Below are 15,881 nucleotides of genomic sequence, written 5' to 3' on the forward strand. Positions count from 1 at the left end.
TTCTCATACAGCGTGGGTGATTTGAACCACTTTAAGAAAATATGGATGTCAATTTTTTTTTTTTTTTGGTTAAACGTGTTTGTTTATGAATCTGTGACAGTAACACTAATGCCAGGAAGAGAATGGCATGGGCCAGCTGTATACTCCCACCAAGCACAACTGATTGAGTTGTTCCCCTGAGTTTTGTTAGCTTTGCTGTTGTACCACGCAAAGAGAGATGTGGAAATATATGGGTGGCCGTGGCTGTCGGACAGCCCAGTGGTGATATAAGCAGAGACTGCCAGAGAGAAAAGCATCAGCTGTTGTAGCTCATGCTACCTGGAGTGGGGATAGGGTCAAAGCCTCTTCAGGCTGGGTGCAAAAGGTGTCTTTCGGGGGACTCATATGGGAAGGGTTTTATGTGCGCTCAGGTTTAGCAGAAATGTTAAATTGTGGTCTCGTCTCTTTAACCAAGAGCAGCCAACCTGTGATTCGTGAGCTGCAGGCAGCTCTCGGCTACTCTGAAGGTGGCTCCTGTGTCAGGACTTTGTCATGGAGAGGCTGAGGTTAGCTCTGTAAGCCTGGTCTGGGCAGGAGTTTGGGCTGGAGGGGCTGGCATGAGGCCCCACCTCACATTCAGCATGACCTTCCTCAAGGATGGAGTCCTGGGATCCCCATCAGTATGCCCCACCAGAGCCTTCCCCATCCTGGCTTTTTGATTCCTCTGCAGAGAGGTGTCTGGGGGTGTGGGCTGTGAGAAGGAGTATGTTGTGCCTTTCCTTGTGAAAGTAGTTCTAGGATATGTGAGAAGTCCTGACAGTACTTAGTGGGAGCTTGTGACCTATATATTCCACGATTGGCTCAGTTGGATGGACTTTGAGATGCTTTTCTGCTCAATGCCACTGCTTTCCAGCACGAAATCCTGTAGTATGTAACCTGAAAGGTCTTGCTAGTAAGTGTAGGATCAAGTACAGACCTACCATAAGTAAGGGAGGTCATTATTTTTGCAGGAACTGAGCGTTGGACCCTAAATCTTCAGAAGGGAGCAGTGCCTAGAAACCAGCTGTCTAATATATCTGCTGTGCTAAACTTGTAGTGGGGAGGGGAGAATAAAAATGTGTTTTGCAGTATAATATTGCTTTGTGCCTCCAAAAAGGCTTCTAATTTTATGTTTTAAAGGCAAACATTACAGCTAATTGAAGAGCAGAGAGGAAAAATGGATCTCCTTTTCTAAGCGCCAATAAGACTGGGTTCTGGGCCAGTGGTTCTGTGAGAGGTCTCCATTTACTACCTGTCCTAAACCTCAGGTATTTTAGAAGGAAAATGCCTGCCATATATTAAAGAGAAAAGTCATTAAATGGATGTCAAAAAAAAAAAAAAAAAAATCGAGGACAGAGAAAACCCATGTGACTGAATTTATGGCTTGCTTAAGGAGCACAAGGTAGCACTGAGAAAACACGAACGAGAACAAGGGGGCATCCGTGCAAGGGAAAAAGCATTTACCACTTGTTGCCTTCCCTGTGGTGACCTCAGAAGAGGTCCCCCAGGTTGGCAGTGCCCCTGTCCCATCCCTGCTGTCCAGACCCTCCTCCTCCTCCTGCCTTTTCCCCTCAGCCCCCCTTGAATGGAACAACCTCCTCCACCTCACTGGGAGTTGGATTAGGCCCTGTGCCCAGAACATCGCTCGGTTTTTATTGCTACGGTGAATGCACCCATTTGCCTCTGGAGGAAACGGAGCTGAGCTCGAGCAGTCCTGAGCCAGCAGGAAATTCAGGGCTTTGTGGGCATCTGCACGGGAGCCAAGTTAAATGAGCAGGAGGCAGGGGGAGTGCTCTCGGGGACAGTGGGTTCAGAAGGAGAGAGGGCAGGAAGGAGGCTGATGAGGAGGCTGATGAGGATTTCTGGCCATGGCTTCCATGGGAGCAGAGGTGTCCAAAGTGCATGGTGTCGCATCAGCAATCGGTCGGGTGACCCCCTCTGAGGGTTGAGGGTAACTCCTGGAAGAGTTGCCCTATTCTTCTGGGCTCATGTTGTCCCAGAAGGGTGAGCAGAGCTAGGAGCAAGCAAGGAGGTTCCCCCTAAAGCAGTGAGCAGGAGGAAGAGGTGGGCAGGAGGCAGGCAGAGGCTTGGCATCGCTGTGAGATCCCGATGGATTTTAGGTTTTCACTTGGAATATTTGGAAGATGTTTGGGATCCTCCTGGAGAGTCCCAGTGAGGCTGGAGGAGCAGGATCAGACTCCTCTTACTGCTGCCCTTGCTCCAGGCCCTTAGGAAGCATGGTTAGTTTTTTTTCCTTTGTTTTTAAGAACCAGAAGTCCTACTCTAGAGGACATCTGTCCTTCCTAGCCCATCCCGTTCTTGTCTTTGGCATTAGCAATGGGATGTTGCAGTCCTCAGGACCAGTCTTACAGATGAGCAGAGCCAGGACATGCGGTGATGACTCTTTCCAGGTCTGCATGTGCCATCTGGTAGGACCCACGTGCTTGGTCTCGGGGCAGATGCTGTTGCTCCTTGCCTACATCCCTATGCTCCTGTATACAGCTCACCGTGCGCTTCAGGTGTTTTGGTGGGAGAGAAATTAGGAAAAAACAGAGTGGAGCAGCAACTCCCCTTCCATACTGTGGGTAGTTTCATTAAACTCAGTTTGTTGCTTTTTCTCACCAGCTTTGTGCATGGTTTGATGTCTTAGCTCAGCTCAAACCGCTTCCCTTGCACCAGACCTCACAAGGTGAGGTGAACAGGTTCAGCTGGCTGGTCTGATGGCAGACCAAACCTGTAGAAAATAGGGCAGAGACTGGATTTTATTTATGTCAAATCAGGTATTGAGCTGACCACCTCATTGCTGGATCCTCTCTTTGCTATCAGAGTGGGTTCGCTCTGTGACCAAGACAAGGAAGGATGTTGCCAAAGGATGACAGAGGGGAAAATGAGACAGGATCTATGTGAATCCTTTTTTAGATATGATGGGATATGGCTTGGGAGAAAGCAGCTCTTCTCTCCATACAACTACTGCAGTGCCATGTGGGTCCGGGCACCTCGCCAAGCTGTGTGCCCGCCTTGCCCCCGGCTGCACGAGAGGCAGGAGAAGTCTCTCCCCGTGTGCTCGTAAGATGCTTCACACGGTGATGCCCTGTCACGGCGTGGCCTCTGGACTCCATCACAGCCCTACTACTATTAATAATCCAGAGGATTAGGAAGATAAGGCAGTTAGAGCAAGACTCAGGCCTGTCAGTCCTGCCCACTGGCTTGTGGTATCCTATGGGTGGGGGAACTGCTTCGCTCTGTTTTTCTTACAGCCTATAACTTCGGAAATGGTATAATAGCTGCTCGGGTTTTATTTCTTTGCAAACCTCTCAGCGTAGGAGACATCTGTGCTGACAGAATTATCTTTTTATTTTTTTCCCCCCGTTCCCTACAATGGTGCCTTTAACAAGAGCTGGGCTTTAATTGGTGGCTCAGCTGCCTGCCTCCCCCTCAGCTTGGGGGAGATGCCTGACAAGGAGCAGAGCAGTTAATATATGGGCAGAGCGAGTACGTGTATTTCACTTACAAAGCAGCGGATGTCAGATATGTAATCCAAATATTTCATCCCAAAGAAGGGCAAATATTTTATTTATATCGAGGTGAAGTGCAATAAAACCCTGCCCTTTTCCAGGCATTTAGCAGCTGAAGGTGGTGGCTGCCCGGTCCTTGGGGTGCTCGGTGATGTCAAAACTGGGCTCAGGCTACATCACCTGGTGAACGGGGTGCTCCATGCATTGGTCCTTGGTGTTTTTTGTCCCCCAAGAGGGCTGCAGGGCTCCCCAGGGTCACAGCAGGGTGATAGCTGTTTGCTTTGCCAAGGAGGAGGCATGAATTGGCTCCTGGCTCTTCCTGCCACCCAGGTAGAGCACCCCAGGGATGGCTGGAGGTGCAGCTAGGGGTCTGAATGAAGTCGAGCAGACAGTTGGAGGAAGGAGAATCTGAGGATTTATGACACTATCCAGTCCTTTCCAGTGGTGGGACCTGACTCAGCCCTTCCCGGCAGCCAAATTGTAACTCATATACACATCTCTGTTTCTTTTTTTCCTTCTTGCCGTTGTGTGTTAGCACAGGGGAGTTTAGGAGGGGATGCCGGAAGGGGAAAGAAAGGATGAGGTGCATATAGAGCAGTTTGTGAGACAGATATTACCTGGGAGCAGTGCAGCCAGAGTGGGCTTGAGCCTTTTTTTCTCCCTGCCGCACTGGTGAGACCTCCTGTGGTGCCGTGACTCTCCCAACCTCCATGGTCAATACCACGTGAGGTGTTATACTCAGGATCTTGAAGAAAAATTACTCTGATGACTTGTGGTTCTTCCCTGATGAGCAGAAAGACTACTGGCTGTGTGAGTGATGGTGGACCAGCCCTACCATGGTGTGAGTGACATTTTTCCCCAGTTTTCTCTGTAACAGGAGACCTCAAAAGCATGTTTGGAATTGCAAATGAGTACAAAAACTGAAGAAATTCAATTGCCAAACATGCATTCTCAGAGAGATTTTCTGCTGTCTACTCGAGTGAACTTCTTGCTGCATGTGTTGCTTTCCTAATGATGATCTCATTTGTGGATTCTCTGATGTCCAGTAGTGTGGCTGTGTCAAGTGAGGTCACCAGCTTTTTCCTTTTTCATGCTGTGGGAGAACTTTTGTTCTGGAAGAACAGCAGCAGGCTGCCAAATGTGGCGGAGGCAGGACGAAACATTCTCCAGCTGTGAAGGGAGACAAGGGGACTAACAGCAAGGCAGCGCAGGCACACAGAGCTCACCTCCTTTCCTTTGGGTCTGAGCTTGGGGTCTTGTCCCGCTGGGGATCACGCCAAGCTGGAGTCCTTGGAAGGGACCCCAGATCTTATGACACATAGTGCTGGATGCTGTGACACTAAGCACATTGCTGAAACAGGGCTTTTCTCCTGCCAAACAGCTCGAGGAAGCCCTTATTTGGGTCTTTGTGCTGAATTTGCTCCAGGTGGAGCCCATCACGGCAGCTCTGTGAGAACCACCAGTGCCCCCTCTGCCTGTGGCAGGCAAGGATGGGGAGCAGTGCCCAAGCCATGTCTGCTGGCTTGAGGTGTTTGTGGGGTCTCTAGAGCACAGGATTTGGGCTCTGCACAACTTCTGGACACAAATTTTAGAAACCTATGGAAACCTAATGTTACATCTCCATAGACTTGGCTCATCTTTGCTCCACGGACTCCTTCCTTTCCTTGCAGTTTCCAGACTCTTGCTGCTCTCCACTTTGGTGGTGCTGGCACAAGTTCATAAATGAGCTGAGGAATTCCCTGGTGCTCTGCACGCTCGCTCACTCCCAGCCTGGCCCTTGTTGCACCCTGCCACACATGGGTATTGTGCCTGGAGAGATCTTCCCCTGTTCAGAGCTGTGCAGTGGCAAGAGCAGTGTTTACATGAGGGGGGAGGCACTGGGGTTTTCGCGCTGGGATTTGGGAATGTTCCCCCCACCCTGTTCCTCCTGAGTAGCTGGTCAGAAATGTTTATCAAGGGCTAGGAAGGAAACCTGTGTATATAATACACCAGACCAGAAAGCCAGAAAAAATCTCGCTGAAACCACAGGGGCAGCCTGGCAGATTTGCAGCACTAATTTACTGGTGGCTTGAGCAAACAGAGGCAGATTTGCACCACTTCTCCTCCCCTGCTATCTGAAACTGTGCTCCAGAGGGCAGCTGGGGCGGCCACGAGGTGTGGGACCCACCTTTGCCCTGGGGTCACCTGGGCTCTGTCTGCTGCCAGGTACAAGGGGGCTGCATTCCTTGACGGCCCTTTGGATGGGTGCAGAAAGGTAGCAGTGTTTCTGGTAACTGCCCTTTTCCTTCCCCTCCCTCCGAAGGGAGAAGGGACTGAAGATGTTGTCTCCTCATCAAGCTGCTTGAGTTAATTGTCCCCATCCATGCTCCCAGCCTGCAGTCGGTGAGGGGAAGGGTGCTTAGCTCTGACCCCATTTCCTTTCTGGTGACGTTAATTCGCTTGACCTCGTGTTTGCTGATCTCGCCTTCCCGTGCAGCTGACAGGCGGGTGTGAGGCAGGCAGGAGGCTCTGGAAGGAAGGGCATGTGGTCCCCGGCACCGCTGCTCGCTGAGCACGCAGGAAATAAGTGCTGTGCTCCCTGGCAAGAGCAGCAACATGATCCACGCTGAGGATCCATTCTTCAGATTTTAATCCTGAAATGGGAATTTTCAGCCAGCATTCCCCTTTGCTATGCTGCTGAGGTGCGTCCTGTGCATGGATAGTGGGTCTCCTGGGAATTCACTTTAGCCTCACCTGGAGCAGACTCCCCTCTTGGTCTAAGAAGGGTAAGGGCAATTTGCTGCTGTTGGGTAGTTAAGATCAGCCAAATGCTAATCTCAGGTTTATGTTGGTGCTTCTGAAAATTCCATCCTTAGCTCTCTCTGCCTCTTTAGGATCCTAAAACATGGTCTCTGTTCTTTCTTCAGACCTCATTTCCCCATTTAACATCTTTTACTTGTATGCTACAATAACAGTTGTGTGAAGGGTAAGGAGAGGCTCAGATATTCAAATAAGCTGAGGGGGATGAATAGGTCTTTTTGGTGGCCAGTTTGGAGCTGCCCATCAGTTTGTGGCAGGCAGGGTCTGTGTTGGTCAATATTTCTGCCAGATGTCTCTGTTGGGAAGGGATGGTGGTGTGGCTGTTTCTCATTTTTTTTAAGCTGTGACTCTTTCTCCTTGAAAAATGGGAAAATCTTTTAAACACAACTCCATTGGTATTGAAAGAAGTGCTGCATCCCAGCCAGTGCCGGAATGGATCAGTCCTTATGGGGCTGCTGGAGCAGAGAGCACCATTGCCATCATTTTTAAAGGAAAGAGGCAAAAGACCCCAGTGTTTTGGGAAGCTCTTCTGCATGGGGGACGCTGTGGAGATCAGACTGTGGCACTGACCTCTGCAAGAACGTGACTTTGCTGCCTGGGCTTATGTTGTGTCTCCACCTCCAACTTAATTGTCTTTGCAAGAATTTACTTTGCAGAAAGTATTGCCAACCCCTTACTGTAATTTTCTTGAAACCCAAACAAAAATGTCTTTCAGGAGAAAGATTCAGACCTTTTAGATGAGTAAACAGGAGAAAAGATGAACATCTTTATTCTCCTTATGTCTTTCTTCTCACTTATTTTCTTTTCCTGTCTGCTGAAATGCAGCCCCTTTCTCTCTGGAAGGTGCCGTCACTAAGCTCACTTTCCCAATTCTGAATCTCAAGAATGTGATAAACCTTGGTTGATTTTTTCCAAGCAGCTTGAACTGGTGTCAGGGCCATCTGCTCTCCAGGTCATTATAAGAATTTGCACTGTAAAGCTTTGCCATGTGTTCTCTGCAGATTACATACACCTTTGGCTGTGCTCTTGTTGTTAGCTGCTCATTATTGGTTGGTTTGAAAAGCTTTCCTTATAAATACCCTGTGTCCCAACCACACGTGTTGTATCAGTGGTTTTATAATGACCCATTTGGAATTATTTAGCCAGGGAACCTTGCAGTTTTTCCTTTCAATGTGTCCTTATAAGATGCCCAACTTCTACAGTTAGTCTATGAATGTACCCACACTATTAGATCCACTTGTTTATAATAGCAACCAAATGTCTTCAAATATTCAAGCCTCCTTTTATTTTTTACAGCACTGGCAATAAGCCTTTACATGTTAACTCTTGGCCTCTCTGGGTAACCTCTTATTTAAAAGCAACTTAATTGACTTTACCAGGCCTGGGCTATTTTTCATTTCTTCCTAGCGGACTCATTACTGGAGATGGATGTTTATAAACTGGATCTGGATCCTTCTCCCTCCCTCCCTTTCTCCCTCTCTCACAAACACACACACACCAACTCTTTTACCCCTTCCTGCCTGTTTACATTAGCAGGCCATAATCATATTCATGGCTTCAAAAAGTTTGGCTAAGATTTTGTAGTAGTGTCCTGGTATAAAAAAAAAAAAAAAAAAAAGAAAAAACCAAGCCCGAACTGTTAGACATTAAGTGCTGAAAGGGAAGGAGAAAATGTTAAAATAGACAGGATTTTAGGGATTTGTGTGAAATGGTCAAGATTGAAAACTTTAAGAAAGATGGAGAGTATCTTTTTACATAGGCAGATAGTGATAGGACAAGGGGTAATTTTAGACTAAAAGAGGGAATATTTAAATTAGATGTTACGAGGAAATTCTTCACTTAGAGGGTGGTAAGGCACTGGAACAGGTTGCCCAGAGAAGCTGTGGATGCCCCATCCCTAGAGGTGCTCAAGGCCAGGTTGGATGAGGCCCTGGGCAACCTGAAGTAGAGGGTGACATCCCTGCCCATGGCAGGGAGGTGAACTTTTGTGGGTCTTTGATTTCCCTTCCAACCCCAGCCATTCTGGGATTCTATGATTAAAATAGAGATTTGATTGTTTGATACAGGTAGGTTTTATACTGGTATAATTCACTTTTTGTGTGAGATGTAAAACAGGTGCAATGTAGAAGTAAACTGGGTCCAGTGTATCTCTCCTCCTTCTTTGCCTTTTGGAAGTAGTGTTACCATTATTATTTGGAAAAATATAACAAAAGGAAGCAGGTTTTGATCAAGACAGTCTTTAGCGTAGCAGATCCTCAAAAGTTAAGCATCCAATTACCTGTTAAAGTGTAAAGCATGGGTACTTTGGGCATACAAACCTGCCTGTCTCTGTAAGCAGGACGCATACTTAAATTCATAACCTCTTAACAAATAATGCACCAAATCCTCAGCCATATCCAGTGTTGCTGTAGGTTTCACCATGTCACTAGATCTGTTCTGATTCCCTTCAGATGAACAACTGGTGCAATGCACTCTGCTGTTCCTGTTTTGTTTTAAATAAAGTGACCTGTCCTTACAAAGGGGCTCTGAACACCTGGTTGGGTGTCCCAACTCTTCTGCTGGCATGCAAATAGACACAGAGCCTGTGCTGCTTCTTGATTTGCATCCTGCTAAACATCCTGAAATGGCTGTCAGAAGCAAAAGTGGTAGAAACACCCATTAGATTGTATTTTCATCCTTTCCCTCCCCCCCCCTCCCCCCCTTATTTCCTCTTTGTATCTGATCAGTTCACTTCTTGTTCATGAGCTTCCATCTCATTTTAAATATCCAGTCAGTGGAGAGTTGCAACACTTCCCACTGCTCTCAGCCCACAGGAGCTTTCTGGAAGGATTTTTCTGCTGATTCATCTTAAATTTGCTTAATCTTCCTTGAGCCTTCTTGTCTTTCCTGGGCTGCTTATTACCTAGCTCTTGTTAGCCCAGTGGGACTCTTGGTCCCCACCAGTCACTGCTGTGCCAAGAGGTGGACCACAGCAAAGGATCCCAGGCATCTCCTTGGCGGAGAACAAGTGTATTTCCTCCACACATCACCGCCTGTGTGTACTCTTATCTTCACAGACTCTTTGTGGTTGGGAAGTGTTATTTTCAGGCTGTGGGACAACCCTAGTGCCCTACAAGCTGCCCATGGCAAAGCTGAGGAGAAAGTTTGGGCATCCAGGTAGACTTTCCTGTTCAGTTTGCTTTGTTTCTATCACATTTGCAGTGGTCTGGTATCTTCTGAATAATTATCATTGCTCTAGTAGATCTGTATGATGACACATGGTGAAGGCACAAGGAACCCCAAAAGAAGGGGGCTTCTTTGCCTTGGCTGATGTCTCCTGCCCTCAGAATTGCATTTTCTGCCCCTTTAATCATGAACTTTTCTTTATGTTTGGCTCAAACTCTCTGGGTGATAGGTTATTTTAGGAGTGTCGTTTATTTTTGTTTGCCTTGTTTTTGTTTCTTGGTGATCGCCCAGCAATAAGGTGCAAGAAAGAGATGCCCGTGGGCTGCCTGTCCCTCATGTCCCTCCTCTGCGTGCGAGCTGCGCTCCTGCCGTGGCACCTGCGCCTCCCAGCGCTGCTGCTGCAGCCTTCAGACCCCCTTTCTGCCCCATGCTCTCTCTGGGACTAATCGTTTACTTTTACTGGATTTTGGATAAAACCACAATTAAAGAATCTGGATTTTGAATAATCCTCCAGCCACCTTTCCCTGAATTTAATTTCCACATATTATTTTGTGCTTTCCCCCCCATCCTCCCCCCCCATTTTTCTCTGACCTTCTCTTTTCTCCCTTTTAAATCTTCTCTTGCTTTTCACAAGTTCCCTGAACTGGGTAGCATCTGCCAATTTTATTAATGGGCTGTGTAATCCATTTACAGGGCTATTAATGAAAATACTAAATAAGACCAGACCTAACAAAAGATCCTTGGAGTACTCTGCGAGATACCTCCCACAAGTGTAATACTTGGCTTACTGCCTTTCTGGCAGGTCTGAATCCACAAAGCAATGTTCATATTATTATTATTATTGTTATTATTATTGGCATTAGGAGATAACCAGAAAGCCAAGCCAAAGCCCAGATTTTGTGGCGATAGGCATGGTGCACACATGCTCTAATTATTTATGGGAAAACAGCGGAGTCCCAGTGTGATGGGGGTCCTGGTTGAGTCCAAGAGCTACATGAAGAAGAGGCAGTTGTCGGTCCCAGGGTGGTTGCAGTATGAAAAGAATGACCTAAATGAAGGATGGGAAGGGTGACAGCGAGATCAAGGGCACTGCCAAAGGCTTCGCCCTCTGACAGTAGCCATGCAATAGTTCCCTCTGCCTCTCAGTCAGGTAGCACTCGTCTCCATCTGCTTGATTTTACCTTCCCCATTAGACCGCGCGAGCACTGGATACCTCATGGCCAGCCCCAGCAGGGCATATTCTCAGAAGTGCTTCCACTGCCCAAAGTTGCCATTTTTGTAAGAAGTAAAAACCTTAGAGAAAATGTAAAAATCTTTGGGGGAGAGGGGGGAGAGAAAAGCTATAAACCAGCCAGTGTCTTTTGGACTGCTACTGCTCAGGAGGCAAGTTAAGTCCCTAGTATAAAACACAAGCAGAGGGGATTCGGGTCACCCGCCAGCACTTTGCATCAGAGCTTGTTTCTGGTGACCTGTTACTCACATTAGTAACCAGGTTGGTTTTAAGGTTTCTGAGTAGATCTCCAGTCCGTGCTTGAATGAAAGGGATGGAGAGGTGAACGTGCAGCATACAGCAGATGGTAGCACAAAGCTGTAGGTGCTCTGGAGAGAGAACAGAGGGAGGATGCAGAAAAAATGTTGATGGAAATGATTCTGGTGGGTGATTTTCTGTAGGGAAGGTGTGAATTTCCAGAGCTGCTTACAGCACTGAGCTATCCAGCTCTCAGCCACAAACTCACCTTCCAGATTTTTTTTTTTTTTTAATTAAAGCTAACGAAGATAATTGCCTGTATATGCAAAGTGTGGGTTGGAAGTGTACAGGGTTGTCTTGCGTGGACAGAGCAGCACTTGACTGTTCAGTCCCTGTGCGCACAGATGTTTGCTGTGGTTTATTTTTGTACCAGCGCACGCGTGAGCCTCCCGGATGCTGCAGGTTTAAGGCCTTGAATTGCATTTTGGGAGACCTACCCTGGTGCCTGCGCCTGTGTATGAGATACTTTTATAAAGTCCCCTTTCCAGGTGCATTTTCCATGATGTGTATGCGTATACCAGAACCCCTACGTGACTGTACGGGGGGGGGAACAAAGTCTTTTTGTTACTTTGCAGCTCTGCCTGAGCAGCTTTCAGGACTCGCAACCTGGCAGACCCTGAAGTCCAGGCACAAAACAAACAGAAAAGGCTGGGAGATGGGGGGGTGGGGGGAGGAAGGGAGACGTTTCTATTGAAAAGGAGAAATTTCTGACCATGCTACTTTTATTGGCCTGGAGGAACCCTATAGATTAACAACCAGCAATACCCCCCACCCCCCCACACTCCTTCCCTGCCACCCACCCCCACTCCAACCCGGAGACCTTAAACAATCCGGTAGAAGGTGTGACTTCAAACTTGGTGGTAGGGATAAAGAGAAAGGAAGCCGGAATGTAAGCACTTGTGTGATGTGATTATTCCCAGAAATGCCTCGACATCTCCCCGCTGTCCCAGCACGGCTGCCAGCGGTGCCGCCGAGCTCCGAGCTAAGGTGCTGACCGCGGACTGCAGAGACACTGTGATACCTTATCGAGGAGAGGCTTGGGGTCTCCTCGTAGTTACAAGCGGAAATAGGGCCGGTAGCCAGCCCAGCCTGCTGCCAGGCCTCGGCACCCATGAGACCCTGCCTGCTGCCAAGGTAAAGGGGCTCCCCTGGGCCCCCCTGGCTCCCCCTTGCCTGGGGGTTCCCTTGGCCACAGGCTTTAGGGCTGCGCCTGGGGTTGGCCCCTACAGGGTTGGACACGAGTGGGGTGAGGGCTGGGGGGATCCGTGGGGGAGAATTGGGTGGGCGTGGGGTGGAGCTGATGGGGTGGGCAGGCGCTGGCTGTGGCAGGGGGGGTGCCCGTGCATGGGTGCGGATGTTGTCTGTAGGTTTGGGACTACATGGAGGGTTTGGGGGATGCTGCCCAGAGTGGTGGCTGCTCTGCAGTGGGCAGAGGGTCTGGGGCTTCCTCCACCAGGGTTTGAATATGAAAGCGCCAGAAGATGCAGTGGTAGAAGCCATCTAGCTGCTTCCCAAATGCCTTATTATTCATGTATTCACCTTAAATGATGCCCGGTTCTCCAGCTCTGGTCCCATATGTCAAGGGAGAAAAACAATACTCTTATTCTCTCATTTTTTTCTTTTTCTTTTTTTTTTTTTTTTTATTTAAATGATTTCATTTACAGGGGAGGTGGAAGTGGGAGAGGGCTAATGTATAACAGGTGTTTTGATTTCATGTTACTCTTTGAAAGGCAAATCTTGCCATTTGGACCCCGTATTCACCCTGGGTTGGCAAAGAAAGTAATAATAGGAATTGTTTAGGAATTCATCAAAGAAAAACCCACCCCCTTTCCCCGCCTTCCCTTTCCTTCACCATCGGTGGGATCCAGCACCCCCTGATTGTACATGGCACAAAGCTTGGGGCGTTTTGGCTCTTTAATTTTTTTTCTTTTTCGGTCTCTTTTCGAAGATGCTTTTTGGGTGATGCGCATTAGCAGCTTGTCACCGAGGCTGTGGGGCTGGCTTTTCCCTCCCAACAGCTGCAAGGGACGGGGCAAAGAAGGGGGGCAAAGCTCAGGGAAATGCAACCGGGTGCCTGGGGGTCTCCCAGCCCTACAACCAGGGGGAGGGGGAACGCGGCCGAGCTGCTCCCGAGCCGCCCCCAGCCCTGGCAGGACTCCGCTGCAGCTCCGCGTTTGTTCGTGTCCAAGAAGTAGCTCTGCAAAAATATATATTTCTTTCCTCTTTCTGCTTCCCTCCCACCTCGAAAATAATGAAAACCATTATTCATAGGAAGCCCGACCCGGCCACTCGGTTACTGCTGGAAGTGAGCGGGGTCCGCAGGCAGGGACTGCGAATATGGGGCATTTTCTTCCAGTTTTAGGAAAAGTATCGTTAGCCGGATTTAATCCCGTTTCGATCGATTTCGCGTCGTCCCAAAGCTCGGAGGTGCATCCCCACCCGTCCGAGGATTCGTAAATCCCTGAAGCAGAATGTAGGGCTGAGGCAGATCTTTGTAGCGGGGGGAAATGTGCATTTTTCTGGGCGGGTTTGCAGCAAAAACAGTGACTGGGGAATTAATGTCGGGATAGAAACGTGATGGTAGAGACCCTGGCATGCCGAGGGGTTCGGTGCTGTGTTTAAATCGGGGTTTCGAATGCGCCTAAAATGCAAGCATCTTACGGCTTATGTCTTCGATGTTAGGATAAACTGGATTCAGGATCCCAAATGATACCCAATAAAAATATATATATATAGGATATCCTCTCAACCTAACAAAATTAACCAAATGGCTCGCAATTAATGAGCCCGATCCCACAGCTGGTTTCAGAGATTGCTTTGGATGCCCGTGGGCACACAATTTGGGGTTTTGCTTTCTCCTGCTTGCTCCCGCTGGAGTTGTTTGTGCACAAACTCCTCGCTGCAATTGCTGCGAGCATCAGGGGAGCCGTGCCTTTCTGGAGCCGAGGATAATTTTCCTACCAGTGCCCTACGAGGCTGCTCCATCCCCAGAAAGAAAGCCGGGATAATTTATCGGGATGGTTTAATATTCACCCCGAAGGCGAGGGAAGGAACCAATCCTTTCCTCATCCGGCTCTCTGGGTGATTTCCCCGCTTCAATGTGAGCACAGGGTGATGTGAGTGGTATCCCTCGGAGCTAACACGGCTTTTGGAGGAAAGCTGCAATGGAACATCTTCCCTCCGCCTTGCAAAAATCCTGCAAAAGCTCCTCAGCCCCTCACCCCGTCGTGTTTTCTCCGGCAAGTGCAATGCAAGAGCTCTGCGACTCGGGAGGCGTTTGTGTTTTAAATTATGGGGAAAGGAAAAGAGAAGTGTTTTCTGTGTCGAAAACAGAGAAATTCTGTCTTTTTTTCCTAAAGAAAAAAATTGCTTTTTCTTGTGTGATGAAGCCGTTGTAATTTATCACTCGAGCTCGTAGCAAGTCTGATAATATTTTTTCGCACCGAGGCCACTGCAGCTCTGTCCCTTCGTAGCCCGGCTTCACGTCTGTAAAGAAAATGGGATCCTCGCTAAAGTTGCCCGTAAACCGCTTTATTTTCTACCGAAACGGGGCTTCGGTGATTTTCTCTAAAACTCCCCCCAAACAGCCCCCGAAATATTTCATTAAATCCAAACCCGAACTGCTGGCAGACCTGGAGCTGCTGGGAGTCGCTTTGGACACGGATTTGGGGGATTTCTTTTTGGTTTCGCGTGTTTTTAAATGAAATACTTTTCTTTCCCATTAGACACATACGGACACCCTAGAATTTCTTCCTCCCCCTCAAGGGGTCCCGATTTGAAGGGGGGGGGACACACGAGTGAAACGGAAAAGCCGCCGTGCGCAGCCCGAACAATAGGAGCCATAAAACGAGACGAGTATAAGAAAGTTGTCGGGAGGGACGTAGGAACCACAAACACATTTTTTTCCCCTAACCATACAATGTGGAAACTCTTAAAGGGCGCTATCTGTAGACATCTTGCAATCACTGGTCTTCCTTGTCATCTGAAGGAGAAAGGGGAAAATATATTAAGTGAAGACACACTTTAAAATTACTTATACATTTTAAACATGCTGGCAAAGGGAACTGCCTGATAAACTCTTGCCCAGATTTCCTTTTTCTGGGGTAAATTATTTCAAGTTGTTACACAAATATCTCCCTCCTCTCTCCTTCCTCCCCCCCTTTTTCTCGTTTCTTTTTCTTTTCTTTTTTTTTTTTTTCTTTTTTTTTTTTCTTTTTTTGCTTCAAACGAAGCCGCGGTCTCGCAAAGAGCCGGGGCCGGGAGCGCAGGGCCGGTCCCGCAGCCCAGAGGGGGTGCCCGTTTTAGGGCTGGAGGGGGAAATTGCTCTGCTTTGGGTTGATAACAGCACGGGTGGAAATGCCCGATAACCCTCCCGCACCCCACCAGGGTCTGCAGCCAGGTGCCGTGGTGTTGGAGGAATGGTCCCCGGCTGTGCTTGGACACCTTCTCCCCAGCTCAAACCTCCCTACACCAAATTATTTCTCTCTGAACGAATTTCCGAGCTCGGGCTCCTGTGCCTGATTGCCAGGGCTTCAGCCAAGAGTACGTTGCCGCCTGTAAAACCGCCAGCTAGAAACGAGTCAAGCGGTGGAGATTTGGGAATAAGGAGCGCAGATTTCCCACCGGGTGGATGCGCTCCGTGTTTGGAGCTGGGATTTGTTCGGGAGAGGGGAGCGAGGCGAAAAAGAAGGGAGGGCCCGGCCGTTTGGTTGCTCTATTTTTCGTTTCTGGGAGATAATTTCGATCTCTTTTATTATTTTCGCTCGTTAACAAAAAATCGGGACGGGCCTGGATTTGGGATAGAAGAGGGAAAGAGGGGGCGCTGCCCGGGTGAGGGCATCCCTTCGTGGGGTGGG

General features: G+C 48.5%; 1 protein-coding gene across 2 annotated transcripts in view; it reads left to right on the forward strand.

Moving 5' to 3' along the window:
* Positions 1 to 15,881, forward strand: part of TBX5 (T-box transcription factor 5) — a 127,218-nt gene that overhangs the window by 49,665 nt on the left and 61,672 nt on the right. The window contains exon 1 of one of the 2 annotated variants that reach the window (XM_072024321.1): positions 12,137 to 12,159. The exons of the other annotated variant lie outside the window; for it this stretch is intronic. The gene's annotated coding sequence lies outside the window, so the exon portion shown is untranslated. Of the gene's footprint in view, positions 1 to 12,136; positions 12,160 to 15,881 lie in introns of those variants that run through there. 2 annotated transcript variants of the gene reach the window in all.

The sequence above is a fragment of the Anas platyrhynchos genome, chromosome 16 (assembly GCF_047663525.1).
Source record: "Anas platyrhynchos isolate ZD024472 breed Pekin duck chromosome 16, IASCAAS_PekinDuck_T2T, whole genome shotgun sequence".
NCBI classification, from domain to species: domain Eukaryota; kingdom Metazoa; phylum Chordata; class Aves; order Anseriformes; family Anatidae; genus Anas; species Anas platyrhynchos.